Genomic DNA, 22,331 nt, shown 5'->3' with positions numbered 1-22,331 from the left:
CAATTTGCAAACTTTCAATCTTTATATACTTCAACCAATTAGTTATGCTGTACAAAATAATTAATAAATAACATTTCCCATATGTCTACTTTACATCTGCATAATTTTTCAAACATTTTATTTTGTTAGAATATTTGAAGTGTTAAAAGTTTAGTAGCATTTCTATTTTTTTCAAGAAATTTACAAAACCTGTTTCTATAGGGATCTATTCAGATTTAAATGGACTTTGAGGGGCCTATATGTTCGAAACTCCCCAAATGTTAAACCATTTTAAAAACCACACCCTGAAGAAACTTCAAAACTGCTTGTAGGAATTTTTTTTAACCCTTCAGGTGCTACACTGGAATTAATGCAGTCAAATGAAAAAAAATGTAATTCTTCCTCTAAAATGTTGCTTTAGCCCCAATTTTTTCACTTTTACAAGGAATAGCAAAACAAAATTGATCACACAAATTGTTACCTATTTTCTTTTCATGTGGTCAGAAACCTCTAATTGGACAAATGGTAGAGCTTGGAAGGAAAGGAGCACCATTTGAATTTTGGAACATAAATTTGGCTAAAATAGATTGTGAGCTTCATGTCGTATTTGCACGGCCCCTAAGGTGCCCAAACAGCAGAAAACACTCACAAATGACCCCATTTTGGAAACTACACCCCTCAAGGGTTCCATTAGCCGAGCCCCTGAGGTGCTAGAATAGCAGAAACTCCCATAAGTGACCCCATATTGGAAATTTCACTGCTTAAGGAATTCATCTAGGGGTGTAGTGAATATTTTGAACGCGCAGGTGCCTCTCAGAATTTTATAACATTGGGTCGTGGAAATATAACTTTTTGTTGGTAAAAATGTATTTTTTTTTTTATTTCTTTCAAATTTGTCACTTATACAAGGGTTAATAGGTAAAACTGGACCTTTCAATTTATTGTGCAATTTCTCCTGAAGGCGGTGATGCCCCATATGTCGTCAGAAACTACCGTATTTTTCGGACCATAAGACGCACTTTTTTTCCCCAAAATTTGGAAGGAAAATGGGGGGGTGCATCTTATGGTCCGAACGGTACTTTACCGGTGGTGGCGGAGCGGGGATCGCAGGTTCCTCCGGCGGCGGCGGTGGTGAGATGCGACTGGAGTCTGGGCCTGTACCTGTGCTGGTGTCGGGTGGTGAGGTAGAAGAGCCGGGAGCCGGGGCCTGTGCCGGGCGGTGAGGCAGAGGAGCCGGGGCCTGTGTCGGGCGGTGAGGCAGAGGAGCCGGGGCCTCTGCTGGGCTGTGAGTGGTTTCCGGCGATGCGGCAGAGCAGCGTGTGCGGCTTCCGGTGGCCGTGGCCATCCTCCAGAAGCCAAGATCCACAGGAAAATAGCCACCGGAGCCGGCGCATGCGCCGACCCGGAGCTCCGGCGGCCATTTTCCTGTAGATCACAGCCTCAGGAAGATGGCCGCGGCCACCAGAAGCTGCACACGCTGCTCTGCCACATCGCCGGAAACCACTCACAGCCCGGCACAGGCCCCGGCTCCTCTGCCTCACCGCTGGACACCTCACACAGCCCGGCACAGGCCCCGGCTCCTCTGCTTCACTGCCGGGCACCGCTCACAGATCCAGGCCCCAGGCAAGTTCACAGGCCAGTCCGCAGGCCACAGGTCAGTCCACAGGCCCCAAACCCCAGGTCAGTCCACAGGCCCCAAACCCCAGGCCAGTCCACAGGCCCCAGACCCCAGGCCCCAACCAGACACCGGCATCTCACCTCCTCTGCTGCCGGGTTCCTGAGGCAGGGAATGGAGGTACCTGCGATCCTGCCCCACCATCACCGCAACTCACAGCTGCTGGAGCACCGGCTTCATGTACCCAGGGTCCGCAGCATTCCTCCACTTCCGCTGGGCCGGTTTCCTGAAGGACCCCGCCTCCTGCTCCACCACCCCTCAGGTAAGATACCTAATCAGACTATAATACGGACCCCATCTTATAAAAAAATTTTTTTTCCTATTTTCCACCCAAAAATTTGGGGTGCGTCTTATGGTCTGGTGCGTCTTATAGTCCAAAAAATACGGTACTATTTTCTCACACGTCAGGTCTGAGAAGGCAGGAGCTCTATTTGGCTTTTGGAGCCCTAGAATAGTTAGTGGGCAAAGTTTGCAGAGCCCCTAAGGTGCCAGAACAGCAGAAAAACCCCAAGTGACCCCATTGCAGAAATTGCACCTCTCAATTAATTCATCTATGGCTGCAGCGACTATTTTGTAACATTCACGCCAGGCTTTTTTTTCTAGAGAATTGCAAATATGCCAGTTTAGTGCCCATACATTGTGCCCCCATACGGTGTAGTGCCCCCATATACTGTAGCGCCCCCATACATTGTGTCCAGCTTTTGCTTCTGGAGACACGCACCCCATAAATTGTTAATTGGGCTCTCCCCGCTACAATAATGCCAAACCACTCACTGCCGTTTTGGCACAGTGGGGCTCAGAAGGGGGCATTTGGATTTGGGTCCGCAGATTTCACTCGACTTCCTTTCAGGGGGTGGGAGCCGTCTTGCTATTCCATAGTCTTTGTTCTACCAGTAACGTGGGAACCCCTATATTTCCAGTGACAGATGATGGACCTTAGTGGGGGCTAGTTTTGTGCAGGATAAGTTAGGGTTTTTAGTGGTAAAATTTTGCGATACATAATATTTTCTGATCGCTTTCAGTCCAAAGGGACTACATCTGCCTCATAAGTGAGTGGTTCCATTGGGGGTGTCGTCTTAATCTCATTGGGATTTACACGGAAACCCTGATGTAAGTGCTCAGCGGAGAGCACAGGATAAATGTAAGGCGAGCCTATTTTTGTGAGGCCTAATGAACAAATAAATAGCAGTACAAGAATAGTTCTTATTTTTATTTTTGCGCTCCTCACCATGTGGTATAAGTGATAAGGCGGCTTTATTCTTCGGGTCAGTGCGATTACAGCGATACAATATTTATATTTTTTTTATGTTTCGCTACTATCATACAGTGAAATTCGTTTTTTCTAAAAAAAAATTTTTTTGTCACCGTATTCTGAGAGCTGTAACTTAATTATTTTTTGGCAAACAAAGCTGTATGGGGGCTTGTTTTTTGCAAGACGAGTTGGAGTTTTCTTTGGTACCATTTTGCGGCACATAACTTTTTTTTATCGCATTTTATTCAGAGTTTTTTGACGCAGATTGAACAAAAAACAGCAATTCAATAATTGTTTTTATTTTTTGGCGCAGTTCACCGTGTGGTAGAAGTGATAAGACCAATTTATTTTTCGAATCAGAACGATTGCAGCGATACCACATTGATAGTTTTTTTTATGCTTTTCTACTTTTACACTCTAAAAACAATATTTTGCAAAAATTGATTTGCTTTTGCATCTCCATATTCTGAGAACTGGAACTTTTTTATTTTATTCTTGAATGAACCACACTATAGCTTATTTTTTGTGGAACGGTTTGTTATTTTAATTTATACCATTTTTGTTTACATACTGTATGTCTGTTTGATCGCTTTTTATTAAATTTTTTTTGTGTGTCTGTATGAGGAAAAAGCAACATTTTTGGCGTGTTTTTTTTATATAATATTCTCCTTATGGAATAAATAACATACCAGTTTTATTGATCATGTCATTCTGGACTCAGCAATTCCGATTATGTCTAAGTTTTTTTTTTCATTTTTGTTTTAACGCAAACGCAGTGTTTTTAGTGGCGAAGCGGCATTTCATGATTTGTTTTTACTTTTTCACTTAGCCCCACTGTGGGACATGTATATTTTTTACTTTGATCTTTGGTCTCATGCATTGCAGTCAGTATCTCACTAACTCAGCTGGATAGACTCCTGTCATATACAGCTGTCACCTGAGGGATTTGCGCCTGAAGCGGGCTACTATTAATTTATTCCTGACCGCCATTTTAAAGGTACGATATGGAATAAGGCCCCTTAACGACTGCCATTTTAATGCGTATTGGTGGTCGTTAAGGGGCTAATACTGCCTTTGTATTCTGTATGAAACCTGGAATTTGGCAAATTAGAGGTAAAGGAACCAATGTCGACTATGATAAGGTGAAACTGTGGTGCAAAAGCCTGCCTGGTGTAATTTAGTGAATTAATGTCCGCCAACTATTTTGTACATTATTTTCCTTATCTAATAAGATTACAACTGTCCAGCTGTTTTTTGGAAAAAATCTGCTTCCTCCAAAATTTCAGATATAATTGAAAAAATTTTGGCCCACAAAACCTACGAATCTAAATATCACAGTAAATAATCGACATGGTAAATACTTGAAGAAATGGAAACCTTGGGAACTTGCTTTTCCTAAAAATGTCTAACAATACCACAACAGTATACTGTAAGTAACTTCCAATACCTGTGTCATATTACTGTGAAATATTTGATATATATATTTTTTGTTGTTAATTTACTGTATTTGTTATGTTATATTATATGAGTGTACTAATCGCAACATTATAATCTGAGTTCTCCTTTATCTTCCCTATTCCTCCTTACGTACTCATTCCTGGTTTCCTGTTCCTTTTCCCCTTTTCCTTCCTTTTATAATTTTATAAAAATCTTAATAAAATTATTGACACACAATTGTCCAGCTTTTGTCCATTTGGCATTTTAGTATATTCTGCTTTTGACAAAGATCAACAAAAGCTTGTTTTCGGCATAAGACATATTCTTTTCAGTAGATGTATTTTTCCTATTGACATGCAGGTAGACAAGATCTGCTTCAACGAGTTCTTGGAATCTGTCCAGACAGACTGAACAGGATAAAAACACTGTTTGTAGTCTAGAAAGAATAAGGATATGGTCACATGTCAATTTGGAAGTTCTGTTTGTCTGGTCTTTTTTAGGAACAATTTCATGATGGATACATGGAATTTATGCTGAAAATAGGCATGCTTGCTAAGTGATGGAAATGTAAGCACAGGGCCCCATTGATTGTTATGGTGTCCACCTGGTTTCCATCTGGTCAGTTTTTTAGAAGGGAAGAAAAAGTTCTGTATGCAGCACTTTTTGTTTTGGTTTTAAAAATTGACACCAACAGGAAATCACATGGAGCCCATGTGTCACCCCAGGCCTGGATGCCACAAATAATAAAGGCTGTGTCTGAGATCAGGAGGGAGGTTCCCTGGTTAGGGACAATTAGCATGCAGCACCTCCTGTCCCAGGCCAGTAGGGGGAGCAGGCTGCCCTATAAAAGCTGGAACTGGGGGCAGGGTTAGAGAGACCAGAGAGACCTGGGAGACCTGAGACCGTGACGGAGTCTAGGCCCAGAGAGTAAGGGTCAGCAGCAGGCTGAGGAGGTCGTGAGGCAGTGGAGGAACTGCTAGCCAGGGACGTACGGCGCTGAGAGCCTGTCTTGGCAGAAAGGGAGAACTACCTACCGGACATTGGGGTCCGAGGCTGTAAAGACTCTAAGTCCAGCAGCAGAGAACCAATCCGCGAGGGATTTCATGTCCTTTGGCCTAAAAAGCCCGGAGGCTCCGCCACAACAGAAGGGACCAGCAAAGCCAAGAGAGGCCAGAGGTAAAAGGAGCCCAAGTTGCAAGCCATACGGGTGAGAATACATGGCACGCTCAGGGACGTGGGCTATTTTACCACTAAGAGGGGAATAGTCAGAAAGAGCATAGAGAGCACGGTAGGCCTACACCCTCACCCTGACCAGTGGGGCTTCACGAGTGTTCTCAGACATCCAGGCCCCCTTCTAGCCGGTACTGTTGTTGGGTTATTACCATCTGTTACAATAAAGACCCTGAACTATTTAAGCAGACTCTGCATTCTGACTATCGCGGCCGGAACTATCACCCCCAACATCCACCTACACTGCCCTGGGGCTACACTCCTCCCGTGGGGAGTTATACCATTCCTGTGCTGCTCACCAACACCAGCCCCAGCGGTCTGTCCTGCAGCGGCGGTTATCCCTGACCGCAATCCACGGGTGGCGTAGTCGGACTTTCACACATACACATATATATATATATATATATATATATATATATATATATATATATATATATATATATATATATATATATATATATATATATATATATATATATATATATATATATATATATATATATATATATATATATATATATATATATATATATATATATATATATATATATATATATATATATATATATATATATATATGAGACTGCCACCATTTTAGCTTGACACTCTGAGCACGGGACCGGGTTGCCACTACTACCCCCATCAGCACAGCGCAACCTAGAGACCCGGTCTTGAATACCCCACGGCCCAGGGGGCGAGTCACCCATACTAATTAATCGGTTGCCTCTACTTCTGATTTCATCAGTTGGACTACTAGTCCATTTTGGGCATGCCTTCCATTTGTTTATTCCTAAAACAGACCAGACAAACAGAAGTCCCAAACGGAAATTTGAACCTGGTGTTAGACATATATATTTTCTAAAAAGAAAGCTTTCTATAGTAAAATTTGTAGTGTGTTAAAGCAAACCTGTGGCAGAAAAAACGTTATTAACCGGCACATATAGGGTTAATCTGCAGATTAATAGCGTTATTAACCTGCCCGGCGCCTGTACTTAGCTGAATGTGTAGACAGAAAACTAGCTTTATTCCCCCCGGCAGCGTTCGACTTCCAGTCATGAGGGGTGGCGCTGGCATGGGTTTTTTCTGGTGACAGGTTCCCTTTAACAGCGACCTGTCCACAAAAAGATGTCCACTGGAACTAACATCATCATTTTCATCAGTGTTGCTTGATATATGAATTACATTGTAAAATGAAGAATGGTCGGGCTAAACTAAAGGGAACCTGACAGCCCATATAGGTCAGCATGTATCAGGCACTGGCTACATGATTTCAACCAGTTATATTTAACTCAGAAATACTGTAGCCTTTGAGAGAAAAACATACTTTAAAAGCCGTACTGAGCTGCATGGGTGACTAATTGGACAGGTGGGTCTCCAGCAGCTTCTTGTTATGCACTTTGCAGAGGGACTCAGCAAGACTGGCACCAGACCAGCAAAGGCACAGACACAGATGCACTTAGCACAAGCTGCCCAGCTAAGCAAGCCCTTGAGGGTCGGGAATACTCTTCACCCAGCTCCCAGTAATTGTAAGGTGGACTTTGGCAGAGCCCTTCCCAGGCCCACTGCCACTGGACTGCTGACGTCTGGTGACGCAACTGGTGCCTAGTCAAGAACCAGGTGAGTACCTCTGCAAGAACCACAGGAAGTGAAACCAGAAGAGAAAATGAGAAAACCCCTGAAAACAGCAACAATAATGTTAGCACTACTCACTACCATAGGCACATAGGAACTGCAATAAACAGCAAAGGACTGAGCAGGGAGCAGGATTAAATAGCCCACCTAATGATCAGGTGTTGAATACCTCCCAATCATCCCCAGACAGCCACTTCCTGCTAGTTTGAACAGCAGAATGGACAACCTCCCAATACCACATACTGCCAGACAGAACAGCTTCCTGCATTGCCTGACAACCAGAGAAATCAGTTGCGTCCTCACACGTCCTACAACACCAGAGCGCAATTGTCCTAATCTTATGAAGCGTCTCCGTGCACACATAGTAGCTTCGCTTCCAGGGTCAGGACAATGGCGGAGCCTGCGACCAGAATAACTTAGTATTGGACCTGCTCCATTCCCAGGTGGGAGCACAGAACCATGATTCCTAACACTTCTCCGCCTATTGTGATTGGTGGATTCTGTGTGTAGAGGTGTTACCTGTCATTGTAATCCTGCCGGAAGTATTAGTGTGAAAAAAAACCCAGTGGTCAGTGTGATTACAAGATTACTAATTTTGGTATTTTTATAAAGATTGTGCAGTGGCACTCTTGGCACGCATTCACAAATGCCATATCACAGAGCCCCACACAGAGGCACCAGTCTTCTAGACATCTCTGACATGGCACTTTTCTTCTCACTTTTCTTCTCACTCGGGTATCGGTTCACAGACACGTATGGGCAGCTAATCCCTCACCTATATGGTATATGCACTACTTTTTATTCAGAAATAAGCCTTAGAGCCCCACTGATCTGTGGCAATCTTCGCCCTGTCAGCACGGTGGCTCAGTGGTTAGCATTGCAGCCTTGCAGGGCTGAGGTTTTAGGTTCAAACCCCACCCAGGACAACATCTGCAAGGTGTTTGTATGTTCTCCACATGTTTGTGTGGGTTTCCTCTGGGTTCTCCGGTTTCCTCCCACACTCCAAAGACATACTGATAGGGAATCTAGATAGTGAGTCCCAATGGGGACCGCGATGATAATGTCTGTAATGAGCTGTGGAATTAATGGCACTATATGATAAATAAATAAATATTGGAGATCCATTCATGCAGGAGGACTGGTCTCCTTCATTTGAACAGATGGCAGAAACTGTAGCTCAGGCTGAAATTTCTTACTTGCTCCACTGTGTCCGTTACTAAGCCCTGGGGTGATGCACCTTAACCACTTACCACATATGTACGAACCTCCATAACTGTGCCAGGAACCATATGCAAGTATCAGGCTCAGGACATGAATCGGCTCCAAGCGTGGTTGATTGTGTATTATATAGCCGTTAAGTATCTGTAACAGCAGTATCCAGTGCAAGTTCAGATTGCTGCTTTTTATTCATTTAAATGGCTTGGTTACTTGTGTGGGTGTATCTGATCTCATCACCCTGACATGACACAATCGGGGCACTGATGTTTTATCATGGCAGCTTGGGGGTCCAAAGGCTTTGTCGCTGCCTTATTGGTACTCCTATGAAGCTCAGTTACATAGGAGACTATCCTTTTCACTATATACTGCAGTATTGTAATTGTGAAGGATCACAAGTTCAAGTCCTCTAAGTTGACCTAAAATAAGTTAAGAAATAAAATGTTTTTCAAAATATTTAAAAAAAAACAAATAAAAGTTTGAATCACGAACCATTTTCCTAGTATAAAAATACAGTAAATAAAAAACCCCAAACATATCTGGTATTGCCATGTCCGGTCTATCAAATACAAAAATATTAAAATAATGAATGCGTGTATTAAATATCATAAAGAGAAAAAAAAAAAATACGCCAGAATTGCTGTTTTTTGGTTGGCAAACTTCTCTAAAAAAATGCAGTAAAAAGTGATCAAAATGATGTCTGCAAAAATGCCTTCTCGCAGCTCTATCGGTGGAAAAACAAAAAGAGTTCTTGAAAGAAGCGGAGGAAAAAACTAAAGTGTAAAAATGAAAAATCATCTGAAAGGGATTAATGGTAAGTGGAACCCACACTTACTTGTCCCTGTTGCACAGCTTCACATCTGCCAACTTGTGTTTGACTTCTGCTGGAGGGGAAGACCAGTCTTTTACATGCTTTGAACATTACAGAGGGTGTAAATGTTAATGGTGACCTCATGCAGCACTCACTATTCTCTGGCATCTCCCACAAATTTGTTTGCAGTTCGATCGCACCACACACATGATATATTAATATAATGCCATTAGCAGTAATTGGACTACTGAACATACCTAACTATAAGGCAAAATACTTCCTAGCCAGGTAGCTTCTCTAGCCTAATATGATCCACATTAAGCCATAGCAACCTACAAAGTGAACATACTCTTCAAAGAAGAGTGCAGAACATAACTTAATTGAGCAAAAAATGTTAAGTATTTTTTTTTTTTTTTTTTCACACAACCTGAATTTTTTCTTGCACAATCCGAATTGCTTTTATTTTTAATTTTGTCACCTTCAAAATGTGCTGGTGGAATTTGAAACATATGCTGTTGTTGGTGACATGATTAAACAGCAAAAGGTCATAAAAATATGCTTCCGAGATATTTCATGATATAAATGTCACCTACACTAAGGATGAATATACCAATGATAGCTTATTGGTGTGGTTTATTAGCCCATTTCACTGTAGATTTGGTTTATTAAAGTCTTTAAACTAGAGATGATTGAACCTATACGCTGCAAATCAACTTTGAGACAAATTTCCTGAAATCCCCAGGTCCAGGTCAATTCGAACAATTTACCGTTTGATTTGTACAGATCACACAAAAAATGCCTAGTGCCATTTCATTCATTGCTGAAGAGATAGTAGGCTGACATGATGTCAGGCGCAGCTGTGCAAGGTTCCCCGTAATGTCTAGCAGCTATCACATCACATGGCCTGAGCATCCAATCACGGGAAACTGTCACAGGCAGTATAAAAGTTGTGGACAGAGAAGGCAGTGGCCATTTTAAGGTTTTACATCCCAGGGATAGGAGGTCAAGGCTCATAGCTCATTGTTACACAGAGATAGAAAGGCTAAAAAACACAAAAAATGTGAATCTGTGAATAATAATACATAGATTCAAGTGACAGAGAGGTGCAGATCTTGCAGTGTAATGTGTCTGTGATCCATGAAATATTTTATTACAGTATAGAAAAAAAAAAGTTTCTCCATGCAGTCAGTCCGTGAAAATCAGACCGCTTTTGGATGTGTTGTCCTATTTTTTTTTCACGGACATGAATGGGCAAGTGCCATCCGATTCTCGGGGGCAAATTGTGCATGCTGCGATCAGACATGTCCACATCTCCATATAATAACATGGGTACGAGTGCTATCCATCAAAATCACGGATAGCACTTGCCCTTACAGTGGCCTTTTGCAGGTGCTAGCTTTTGAGGCATGAATCTACCTAACTTTTCTTGTCACACCCATTTTGGTAAAGGCTTGGGGGCAGGGAGTTGATTTTATATTTTGAAGATATTAAAAAAAGACATGATTTTGCATACCTGTTTTACTAGTCCAATTTATATTAGTAGATATTATATGTATAACAAACTGACATGCTTTAAGCTGACTATCTATATACATTTATTGTTTATTTCTTATTTTGTATTAAATCATATTTGGCAACACAACTTCACTAACCATATTATTATGTTTTTAATCCACTATTGCATCCCAAGGCAATTATTTCTTTGACCACATTTTGGATTTTAAAAACATTTTTCAAGTTGTTATAAAGTATTCTAATTTACTGAGATACTGACTGCTGTGTTTTCATTGGCTGTAAGCCATAATCATCAACATTAACAGAAATAAACACTTGAAATAGATCACTCTGTTTGTAATGACTCTATATAATATATGAGATTTGTATTGAAGAACTGAAATAAATTAACTTTTTGATGATATTCTAATTTAGTGAGATGCACCTGTATGTAGCTATTAGTGATGAGCAAGTATGTTTTATTAACCCTTTCCGGCGAGCCCACTTGGGTGCTTGCCGAGTATTTTGCCGTGCTCGGGGTTTCATTCATTTTCACCGTGCCTGCAAGTGTCACGGCTGTTTGACAGCTGTGACACATGCAGAGATAGCCTGGCTGAAAGGGTTAATGAAACAGTAACTACATAGCTACATTAACTAGTATCTGTCTAGTCTATATCTTCTTCGTGGCTACGAACCTTTTTCTATACTCACCCATATTATACTATAAGATATAGGGCCTACTAGGGCTTGAAAAGGGTGAGCCTATGTTGAGCGGGGGTACATTTAGCGTTAAATAGTATGCCAACCACAGCGGCCAGGCAGGGTATTTGTAGATGTATATGATTTCAACCAGGAATTCCAGTGTCAGAATAGCATCCTCATCTGGCTAAACCATTCCTTGCTACTTGTTATACCCTCACTTATTTGTTCTAGGTAGCTTTTAGGACTGCTCCTTATATGATCCCAGTTTTTAGCACTAAGCTTAAAGTTTTTGTATATAGACAGTTTTTAATTAATAATCAATAAAATGTATGTTTTATGAGTAGTATTTTTCTTTTAGCTATATTTTCTCTATACTACATTATCTACTTTAATCGGTGATTTATGCACCAGTACTGCTTGCCACACTCTGAGTACCTCTCCTCTTCTTTCTCTATCGCACAACTATATATACACATCCCTGATTGTGTGTCAAGGAAACATTTGCACGCTCCCAATCATCTGCTTGTGTGTCAACTAAATAAGGGTTACATCAAGTAGCTGAGGCAATAGCATCAGCTACAGTATATTTGACATGATAGGGCAGATGCACATTGTGCCAAGCTGACACACTTCAGCAGAGACGGACTGACTGAGCAGCCTGGTTCAGTCGTACATAGGGTATCTGCCTGAGAAAGGATACAGTCTAAGTCAGGGATGTCAAACGTTGCGGGCCAACCAGTATACAGTATAATGGGCCCATCATAGTCCGCCATACAGCATAATGGGCCCCACATAATCCTCCATACAGCATAATGGGCCCCACATAATCCTCCATACAGCATAATTGGCCCCACATAATCCTCCATACAGCATAATTGGCCCCACATAATCCTCCATACAGCATTATGGGCCCCACATAATCCTCCATACAGCATTATGGGCCCCACATAATCCTCCATACAGCATTATGGGCCCCACATAATCCTCCATACAGCATTATGGGCCCCACATAATCCTCCATACAGCATTATGGGCCCCACATAATCCTCCATACAGTATTATGGGCACCACATAATCCTCCATACAGTATTATGGGCACCACATAATCCTCCATACAGTATTATGGGCACCACATAGTCCTCCGTAAAGAATAATGGCCCCACATGGGGGTGGCGGTTCTGAAGTTTTCCCACCTACAAAGAATGGAGAGGTCTGTAATTGTTATCTTAGGTACACTTCAACTGTGAGAGACAAAATCTAAAAATAAAAAACAGAAAATCACATTGTATGATTTTGACATAATTTAATTGCATAAAATAAATATTTGATCACCTACCAACCAGCAAGAATTCTGGTTCTCACAGACATGTTAGTTTTTCTTTAAGAAACCCTCCTACTCTATACTCATTATGTGTATTAATTGTGCCTGATTGAACTCGTTACCTGTATAAAAGGCACCTGTCCACGCACTCAATTACGCTCCAACCTCTCCACCATGGCCAAGGCCAAACAGCTGTCTGAGGACACCAGGGCCAAAATTGTAGACCTGCACAAGGCTGGGATGGGCTACATGACAGTAGGCAAGCAGCTTGGTGAGAAGGCAACAACTGTTGGCACAATTATTAGAAAATGGAGGAAACAGAAGATGACTGTCAATCTTCTTCAGTCTGGGGCTCCATGCAAGATCTCTCCTCTTCGGGTGAGGGTGATTCTGGGAAAGGTCAGAAATCAGCCCAGAACTACACGAGAGGACCTGGTCAATGACCTGAAGAGAGCTGGGACCACAGTCTCAAACATTACCGTTAGTAACACACTACGCCGTCATGGATTAAAATCCTGCAGTGCACGCAAGGTCTCTCTGTTCATGCCAGAACATGTCCAAGCCCGTTTGAAGTTCTCCAATGATCATCTGGATGATCCACAGGAGGCATGGGAGAAGGTCATGTGGTCAGATGAGACCAAAATAGAACTTTTTGGTATCAACTCCACTCGCCGTGTTTGGCGGAAGAAGAAGTATGAGTACAACCCTAAGAACACCATCCCAACCATGAAGCATAGTGGGGGAAACATCATACTTTGGGGTGCTTTTCTGCAAAGTGGTCAGGATGACTGCACCATATTGAAAAGGATTATTGATGTGGTCATGTATTGTGAGATTTTGGCCAACAATCTCCTTCCCTCAGTAAGAGCATTGACGATTGGTCATGGCTGGGTCTTCCAGCATAACAATGACCCAAAATATACACCCAGGGCAACTAAGGAGTGGCTCCGTAAGAAGCATTTTAAGGTCCTGAAGTGAGCTAGCCAGTCTCCAGACCTGAACCCAATAGAAAATCTTTGAAGGGAGATGAAACTCAATGTTGTCCAGTAACAGCCCTGAAACCTGAAAGATCTAGAGAAGATCTGTATGGACGAGTGGGCCAAAATCCCTGCTGCAGTGTGTGCAAACTTGGTCAAGAACTGCAGGAAATGTCTGACCTCTGTATTTGCTAACAAAGTGTCTGTAGCAAGTATTAAGTTGTTTTTCTATTGTATCAAATACTTATTTCATGCAATAAAATGCTAATTAATTTTGTAAAAATCATATAATGTGATTTTCTGGATTTTTTTTAGATTCTGTCTTTCACAGTTGAAGTGTACCTATGATAAAAATTACAGACCTCTCCATTCTTTGCAGGTGGGAAAACTTGCAATATCGGCAGTGTATCAAATACTTATTTTCCCCACTGTATATTTTCATGGCAATTGTAGAATGTGCGTTTCGCGGAGCAAAAATTGAATTTTTGGAAAAAATTGTTGAAGCTGGCAGATTTCAATTTCAAAAAGATTCGACCATCTCTACTTTCATTATGTCATGTACTTAAAGGGGTTGTCCACTACTTACTATCCCCTCCCCTATGTATCCCCCCGGGGCCTATAAGTGTCTTTGTAATTACCTTTTGTTGCAGGTTCTGCCTGTGAGTGGCGCTATCGCAGGCCGCTCACAGGCATCACGTGACCCCCGGCTGCAGCCGGCTCTGACATCCGCTGACGTCGCGACAAGTCCAGGCTGCAGCCGAGGGTCCCTCTTCTGCGTTCCACTGGTGGATTCCGGGTTGTGGGCGGGGTTACTCCGCACATCACACCCAGCATCCACCGCGTGCTCTCCCTCTCCCCATTCATTGGGAAAGCGCGTGGTGAATGCTGGGTGTGATGTTGGGAATAACCCCGCCTACAACCCAGCAACCACCGTGGGGACCCCAGCGCTGAGTTACGCCTCACTTGTCGTGACGTCAGCGCGGGGTCACATGATGCCTGTGAGCGGCCACCGATAGCGCCGCTCACAGGCAGAACCTGCAACAGAATGTAATTACAAAGACACTTATGGGCCCGGGGGTGACACATTGGGGGCATAATAAAAAGTTGTGGCCAACTTCCTTAAATGATAATAAATAGTATGTAATTATAGATTTTTACATAGTACGCAATAACCTAGATACACTTGTGTGCTCCCATATATTACATAAGGGCTTTAAATGAATCAGTGAATTTGGGATCTTTAGTAGCTTTAGCTCCTATCATTAAGGTTGAGGATAGCTTATTTTGCAAATATTGGATTGCACCAGGTAAATAACAAAAAAACAGCACATTACACTGTAACTTACTTTGCTATTGTTTATAAAGACTTTTTTTCTTCTAGTTTTCGTTCTAGTTATTATTGTGTTACTCCTTCGATTAACTCCTTCCCTAACGGCGACTGTTTTTGTTTTTTTTCCTCTCTTACACGAGGCATAAAATTTTTATTTTTCATAGACATATGAGGGCTTGCTTTTTTGCAGGATTTTTACAATAGTATTGCATTATACTGTATAATAAAAATAACGTTCTCCTATGAAGGCCAGCCACTTGCTGGTCTTCTCAGGAGCACCATCATGACAGGCAATGATGCAAGCTCAGCTCCTAAGTCTGCATCATCGATGGGGAACGAACATCGGATGTACCAGCACATCCAATGTTTGGAAGAGGTTAGACACAGCTTTAAGAACCTTCTATGTTATGTTGAAACAGCACAATGTGTGAAATTTTTCATATTATTGATGGTGTAAACAGAACCGGTCTAACAACTTCCTAATTAGTGGCTGATGCATACTTTTTATGCACAATTACTTTCTGCTGCAGATCTATCACAGGGCTGCCGCTAGGAATTTCGGAGCCCCATACTGGGAAAATTTTAGGGCCCCCTTGAAACTCCACCCAGGCTCCATCCCAGCTCCGCCTCCACCCCAGCTCCTCCTCCACCCCTCAAACCTTCCACAGTCCCCCTGACCACTCTTGGAAAAACTCTTCTTTCTACCACACCATGACCAGACCACATATTACCACCATATAGTGATGGAATAATACCACATACAAAGGACAAATACTGCCACACCATGACCAGATCAAGTCTATGAGAGTAGACATTTGCATTGAGAGATTGAGCTTCTGACTTCCAGCCAGTCAGAAGCTGTGATCACAAGATGGTGCCGCAAAACCAGAGCAGTGCTGAAAATTGATGAAGACGAAGGACGGTGAATATGACTTATGTTTAAAAGGACTCTGTTAGCACAGGATGACTGTTCAAACAAAGTCCCACCACTCGGTACTTCATGGCAGAGGGAATCATTTAAATTCACCTGCCCACCTGTTTGTTCTCCCACTATCTCCACACCCCCCCGTTCTGGCCGGGAGTCTGCATTTCACATTCTTGAAGCCAAGTTCCTGGCTTTGACACCGGCGAAACCTCACAGCGCACAGTTTGTACAATGTGAGGATTCACAAGTCTGCAGTCAGTGACACAGAGGGACTGCAGGCTTGTGGATTTAGACAGGACAAGCCGTTTTAGGCTCATTCAGCCGTGAATATCGGTCTGTGCTCGGACCACAGTGCATGGACCAGCCGCGGGTCTCCTGACCTGAACTTAGCAGCCTCACAGCATGTATGAGGATCAGGAGATCGGCACCCAGTCCATGCACTGCAGGCTGAGCGCAGACCGATTTCTCCCGTCCAATAATTATTACACTGTCATAATAATAAAGATGTTTCCCAATCATATATACCCACTTATATCAATCATTCCCTCCCCTCCCCCCTTCCAGGAGGGGAGGGAATGATTGTATCATACAATCACGTACTGAAATGATGGAATAATTAATACATGGACTTAAGTTAGCTACTTACACAGCCGCCGCCCAGTCAAGAAGAATCTGATGGCTGCCTCAGCCTGCCCCCTACCGCCGCTGCCTCAGCCTGTGATCATCAAATTAATAAATGTTAACAGTGCATATTATTGCATAGATATTCACCGATTGCACTCTACTAAAAATATCTTTGTATTCATTAAAAACCTATGAATTCTAGAATAAAAATACACCTCAAAACATGATAACTCAAAGTGATAATATAAAAAATGTAAAAAAAATAGTAGTCAAGACTAAGGGGGCAAGGAATCACCCTATTTATCAACTACTCTTGTTCTTCTTACCTGTCCGTGGAGATTGGCATCCTCTTGATATGCAATTGGCGCTCCCACTCCTCGTCGACTAGCCCTGGTCGTCCTCGTCGCTGCCTCCTCAGCCTCACCCTGCCAGTCGCAGCCTTGCCTCAGCACCAGCCTCATCCTGCCAGACGCAGCCTCCCCTCAGAACCAGGCCCCCCTTAACACCACCAGCAGCCTACCTGTAGCATCGGCATCTCTGCCTCCTGCCGGGCAGAGACACTGTTCTCCTCACCGCTGAGGTCCGTGTCCGGCGTCTTCCTACTCCCCTGCTGCTGTGGCGTGCACCGCGCGCAGCTTCCCGGGCACTGTGCTTAGGGCGCGCGGGCTCCCTTCTTTTTAAAGGGGCCGCGCGTGCCGTCCTAAATAGTAACCGGCCAATGGCCGGAGGCCTTCTCTTATATAAGGCACCTGTGCAAGGTTGTTGTTCCGTGTGCTAACACTTGCTTCAGCCCTCAGGTCCCGCTGCCTGTCAGTCCAGCCCGCCAGTCTGTCTACAGTTCAGCCCACTAGTCTGTCTAACAGTTCTGCCTGCCAGCCTGCCTACCTGGAGCACCTGCCAGTTACCTGCCATGCCCGCCAGCCTGCCTACCTGGAGCACCTGCCAGTTACCTGCCGTGCCCGCCAGCCTGTCTACCTGGAGCACCTACCAGTTACCTGTCGTGTCCGCCAGCTTGCCTACCCGGAGCACCTGCCAAGTAATCTGTAGTGCCCGCCAGCTTGCCTACCCGGAGCACCTGTCTAGCTATCCGCCGTGCCTGCCTGCTTGCCTACCCGGAGCACCTGTCTGACCATCTGCTGCACCTGCCTGCTGATCAACCCGAACCACCCGTCTGCCTTCCTGCCGTGCTCATCCGCTGTGCCGGTCAGTTCCTGTCATCTGACCCGTGGGAGTCACCTGCTCTCACACAAGGTCGGTCCCAGAATGGCACCTTTTTCACCTGCCCGGACCCTCCCTGGTTCACGGAGTCGACCTGGGTCAGGCCGAGTAGGCACTTAGTTACGCCCCTTTGGTCCCTCCTTGCACCGAAGCACAGAGGTTCCACCACCCGGACCCGTAACAGTTTGCACAGGCCATGGAACCTGGTGCCCCCAGGCTCCTTCACTCTCTGACCTGTACCAGGAGGTCTCACGTCAGAGATCACAACAAGAAACTATCCTGTCCTATCTGCGGACTGTCAACTCCCGCCTGGACACGCTGTCCACCCCGTCTGTGTCCGTCTCTTGCCAAGCGGCACCTGCTCCGGCGGCATCTCAACCCAGTGGCACTGTGGCACCTGCCTTTGGACCCCGGCTCTCTGCACCTCCACGTTTTTATGGTGACCCTGTCTTATGTCGGGGCTTCATAAATCAGTGCACGCTGCACTTTGAACTCCCGGCACACCAGTTCACCTCCGACCGGGCCAAGGTGGCGTTCATCAAGCCTCACCTCACTGGGAAGGCATTGGCATGGCTAAACCCTCTGTGGGAAAGAGGGGATCCCCTGGAGTCCGATCTTCTGGCATTCCTCACTGCCTTCCAGAAGGTCTTTGATGAGCCCGGACAAAAATCTTCTACTGCCTCCTTACTTCTCCGTCTCCGCCAAGGGAGTCTCACCGTGGGCCAATATGCCATATGTTTCCGAACCTTCGCATCTGAACTTGCCAGGAACAACGAGGCCCTGGTGTCCACCTTTTGGGAGGGTCTTTCCGGACGGATCAAGGATGAGCTAGCCGGTCGTGACATCCCTTCCACCCTGGACGACCTGGTGTCATTAGCTACCCGGATTGACATCCGTTTTCTGGAACGGGTTGAGGAGACTACCCGGGAGAGAAGATTTCCACGTCACACTCCAGCATTCCAAAGGCCAGCCTCACAACCAGCAATCCCCCGGGCATGTTCGCCTGAGCCTATGAAAATTGACCAAACCAAGATGGTCAAGTCTCGCCTGGAGACGCGCCTTAGCCGAGGGGAGTTGCTTCTACTGTGGCAGTAAAGAGCATCTGATCCGTTCCTGTCCAGTGAGGCCGGGAAACTCCAGTGTCTAGGACCGCTCGGAGAAGTCGTCCTAGGCAAGAGTAAATCCTCTCCGTCCTTGACTCTGTCTGTTTCTATTTCCAGTGGTGAGACCCGCTTCTTTGAGACTGCCCATCTGGATTCCGGAGCCGCAGGGAATCTTATTCAACAGGCTGTTGTGGAGCGGTAACAGATTCATACCGTACGTCTGGCTGAACTGTTGGCGGTTGCCTCCGTGGATGTGAGGCTTCTTCCGGAGACCATCTTGCTCGTCACAGAGCCTGTAACACTTCAGGTGGGAATGCTGCACTCAGAGAAGATCTCCTTTCATGCGCTGTCCTGCCTCTCTCACCCCGTCTTGCTTGGTCTACCCTGGTTACAAAGACATGAGCCCGTCCTGAATTGGAGATCTGGTGAAGTGCTCTGTTGGGGTCAGGAATGCCATGAGTCCTGTCTGGTTCCGGTTCGTCCTGCTCGACCCCCGTCTACTCCGGCTAATCTACCTGGTCTGCCGGCACCCTACTGGTCCTATGCGGACGTCTTTGACAAAAAGGAAGGGGAGACACTACCACCTCATAGTCCATATGATTGCCCCATCGACTTGGTACCTGGTGCTTCTCCTCCCCGCGGGCGAATCTATCCCTTGTCTCTGGCTGAGACCCGGGCCTTGTCTGAGTACATAGAAGAGAATCTTGCTAGGGGATTTATCCAGAAATCCACCTCTCCGGCAGGAGCAGGATTCTTCTTCGTCAAGAAGAAAGATGGCTCTCTACGTCCCTGTGTCGATTACAGGGGCCTTGACCAGATAACCATCAAGAATAAGTACCCCCTGCCTCTCATCTCGGAGCTGTTTGACTGCCTTAAAGACGCGAAGATCTTCACCAAGCTCGATCTTCGTGGGGCGTACAATTTGGTCCGGATACGCCAGGGAGACGAGTGGAAGACGGCATTCAACACCCGGGACGGTCACTACGAATACCGCATGATGCCCTTTGGTCTCTGTAATGCTCCAGCTATCTTCCAGGAGCTGGTTAATGACATCTTCCATGATCTCCTGTATTCTTGCTTGGTGGTGTACCTAGACGATATCTTGGTTTTCTCTCCGGATCTGCCCTCACACCGGAGGGATGTTCGTCAGGTTCTGCTAAGGCTCCGGAAGAATCGCCTATATGCTAAATTCGAGAAATGCCTCTTTGAGCAGACCTCCTTACTGTTCCTGGGCTATATTATCTCCGAGACTGGTCTGCGGATGGATCCCGAGAAGGTGTCTGCCGTCTTAAAGTGGCCCCGACCGGAGGGGTTTAAGGCGATTCAGCGATTCCTGGGCTTCGCAAACTATTACCGCCTCTTCATTCCTCATTTCTCCTCCCGGATTGCTCCCATCTCCGCGCTCACCCGTAAAGGAGCAAATCCCAGGGAATGGACTTCCGAAGCAGAGGAGGCCTTCATCTCCCTAAAACAAGCCTTCTCCTGCTCTCCTGTGCTACACCGTCCGGATTGCAACAAGCAGTTCTTCCTGGAGTTTGATGCATCCTCCTCCGGAGCTGGAGCGGTGCTCACCCAAAAATCCTTGTCCGGGAGAATGGTAACCTGCGGCTTCTTCTCCAAGCTCTTCTCCTCATCCGAGCACAACTACTCCATAGGAGATCGTGAGCTGCTGGCCATCAAGTTAGCACTTGAGGAGTGGCGCTACTTGATGGAGGGGGCTCTGCACCCGGTGGTCATCTACACTGACCACAAAAACCTAGCTTATTTGCAGAGCGCCTAAAGACTAAATTCGCGTCAGGCCAGGTTGTCTCTATTATTTGCCCGATTCTGCTTCACTCTGCATTACCGCCCGGTGGACAAGAACATTAAGGCTCACGCTCTATCTCGCTCATTCCTGTCTTCCGACTAAGAGGAGGAGCCTGTACATATCATTGACCCCTCCAAAGTAATGAGTGTTGCTCCGTTTGACCTGTCTCATCTTCCACCCGGTAAGACCTTTGTAGCGATTCCGGATCGAAAGAAGGTTCTACTCTGGGGCCATTCATCCAAACTAGCCGGTCATGCTGGCCAGAGGAAGACCTTTCTGCTCATCACCCGACATTACTGGTTGCCTTCCCTGTACAAGGATGTTGTGGACTTTGTCGCGGCTTGTTCCTCTTGTGCCCGTAAGAAGGTTCACAGGCACCTTCCATCCGGCAGTCTCCTTTCTCTTCCCGTGCCTTCCGCTTCGTGGCAACACATTGCAATGGACTTCATCACGGATCTGTCACGGGTGTGTCGCCACGAAGATCGTCACGATTACACAGCCTGACTTCTCGCAGCTGACTTTTTGGTGCTTTGTGTTTTCGGCAGTGAGGGAGTTAATTCTCTCTCTCTCTGTGCTAGACGAGGTCCAGCCTCGCCCAGCTGCAATCAATGCTGCTGTAGTGAGTCTCCTTCAAATGCCTGCTGGTCTGTTTGGGAAGTGTCGGTGAAAGCATTTCATACAGACTTACAGAGCGGATCGTGGTATTTGGAGTTTCTAAGATAAGTGTATTTGGAGTGTTTTTTCCCTTCCTCGCTTTATCATTTATCTCCTTTCCCGTTGGTGTTCCCTCTGTTGTAGTTGTGTAGTTTTTGTATGCAAGGTGGTTTTGGTTTTTCCCTTGTACTGTCTCGTTCGTCTAAGTACTGTGTGTGGGCATATTATTACTTGTCCCCTTTTGTTGTGATCGGGGTCCTTCTCAGGACTAGATTACTGAGGTGCAGGGATCCTCAGGAGGTAGGGGTTACGCTGGCGGCCTGGACCTCTGTACCTTTAACAGTACCTCCAGGTTGAGGGATTAGTCAGGGCCCCAGCTTAGGGTCAGCTTAGGCCCCCTACCTCCAGTATACAGAGACAGCGTGACAGGATCTCCCTGTTTCTGCCGGTTGTACGGTCATTTGGGTGGTCGCTGACCGCTTTTTTTAAAATGGCACACTTCATCCCTCTGCCTGGTCTTCCGTCTGCATCTGTGCTGGCTAAGGACTTCATCCATCACATCTTTCGTCTTCACGGCCTACCCCTCCACATTGTGTCTGATCGCGGGGTTCAGTTCACTTCGCGCTTCTGGAGAGCTACGTGCAAGCTGCTGGATGTCTCCTTGGATTTCTCTTCTGCTTATCATCCTCAGTCCAATGGTCAAGTGGAACGTATCAACCAGATCCTTACCAGCTTTCTTCGGCATTTTGTCAACGCTCACCATAATGATTGGGTTGAGCTCCTGCCCTGAGCCGAGTTCTCCTATAACAACCATGAGAGTGAGTCTTCTTCTAAATCCCTGTTTTTTTGTGGTCTACAGTCGACACCCCCAGATTCCGTTTCCTGCCGCGGAGTCTCTTGTCAGCGAATTTTCTGCTATTTGGGAAGACACTAGATCCGCACTTC

At 45.3% G+C, this 22,331-nt stretch overlaps 1 protein-coding gene across 2 annotated transcripts in view; it reads right to left on the bottom strand.

Moving 5' to 3' along the window:
• Positions 1–22,331, bottom strand: part of ACP3 (acid phosphatase 3) — a 200,264-nt gene that overhangs the window by 168,614 nt on the left and 9,319 nt on the right. The window lies entirely within an intron of this gene.

The sequence above is a fragment of the Phyllobates terribilis genome, unplaced genomic scaffold (assembly GCF_046119375.1).
Source record: "Phyllobates terribilis strain yellow unplaced genomic scaffold, ASM4611937v1 Scaffold_4__5_contigs__length_816908805, whole genome shotgun sequence".
In the NCBI taxonomy this organism is placed as follows: Eukaryota; Metazoa; Chordata; class Amphibia; order Anura; family Dendrobatidae; genus Phyllobates; species Phyllobates terribilis.
The sequence above is the reverse complement of the archived record's forward strand: the minus strand, read 5'-3'. Positions and strand labels throughout refer to the sequence as shown.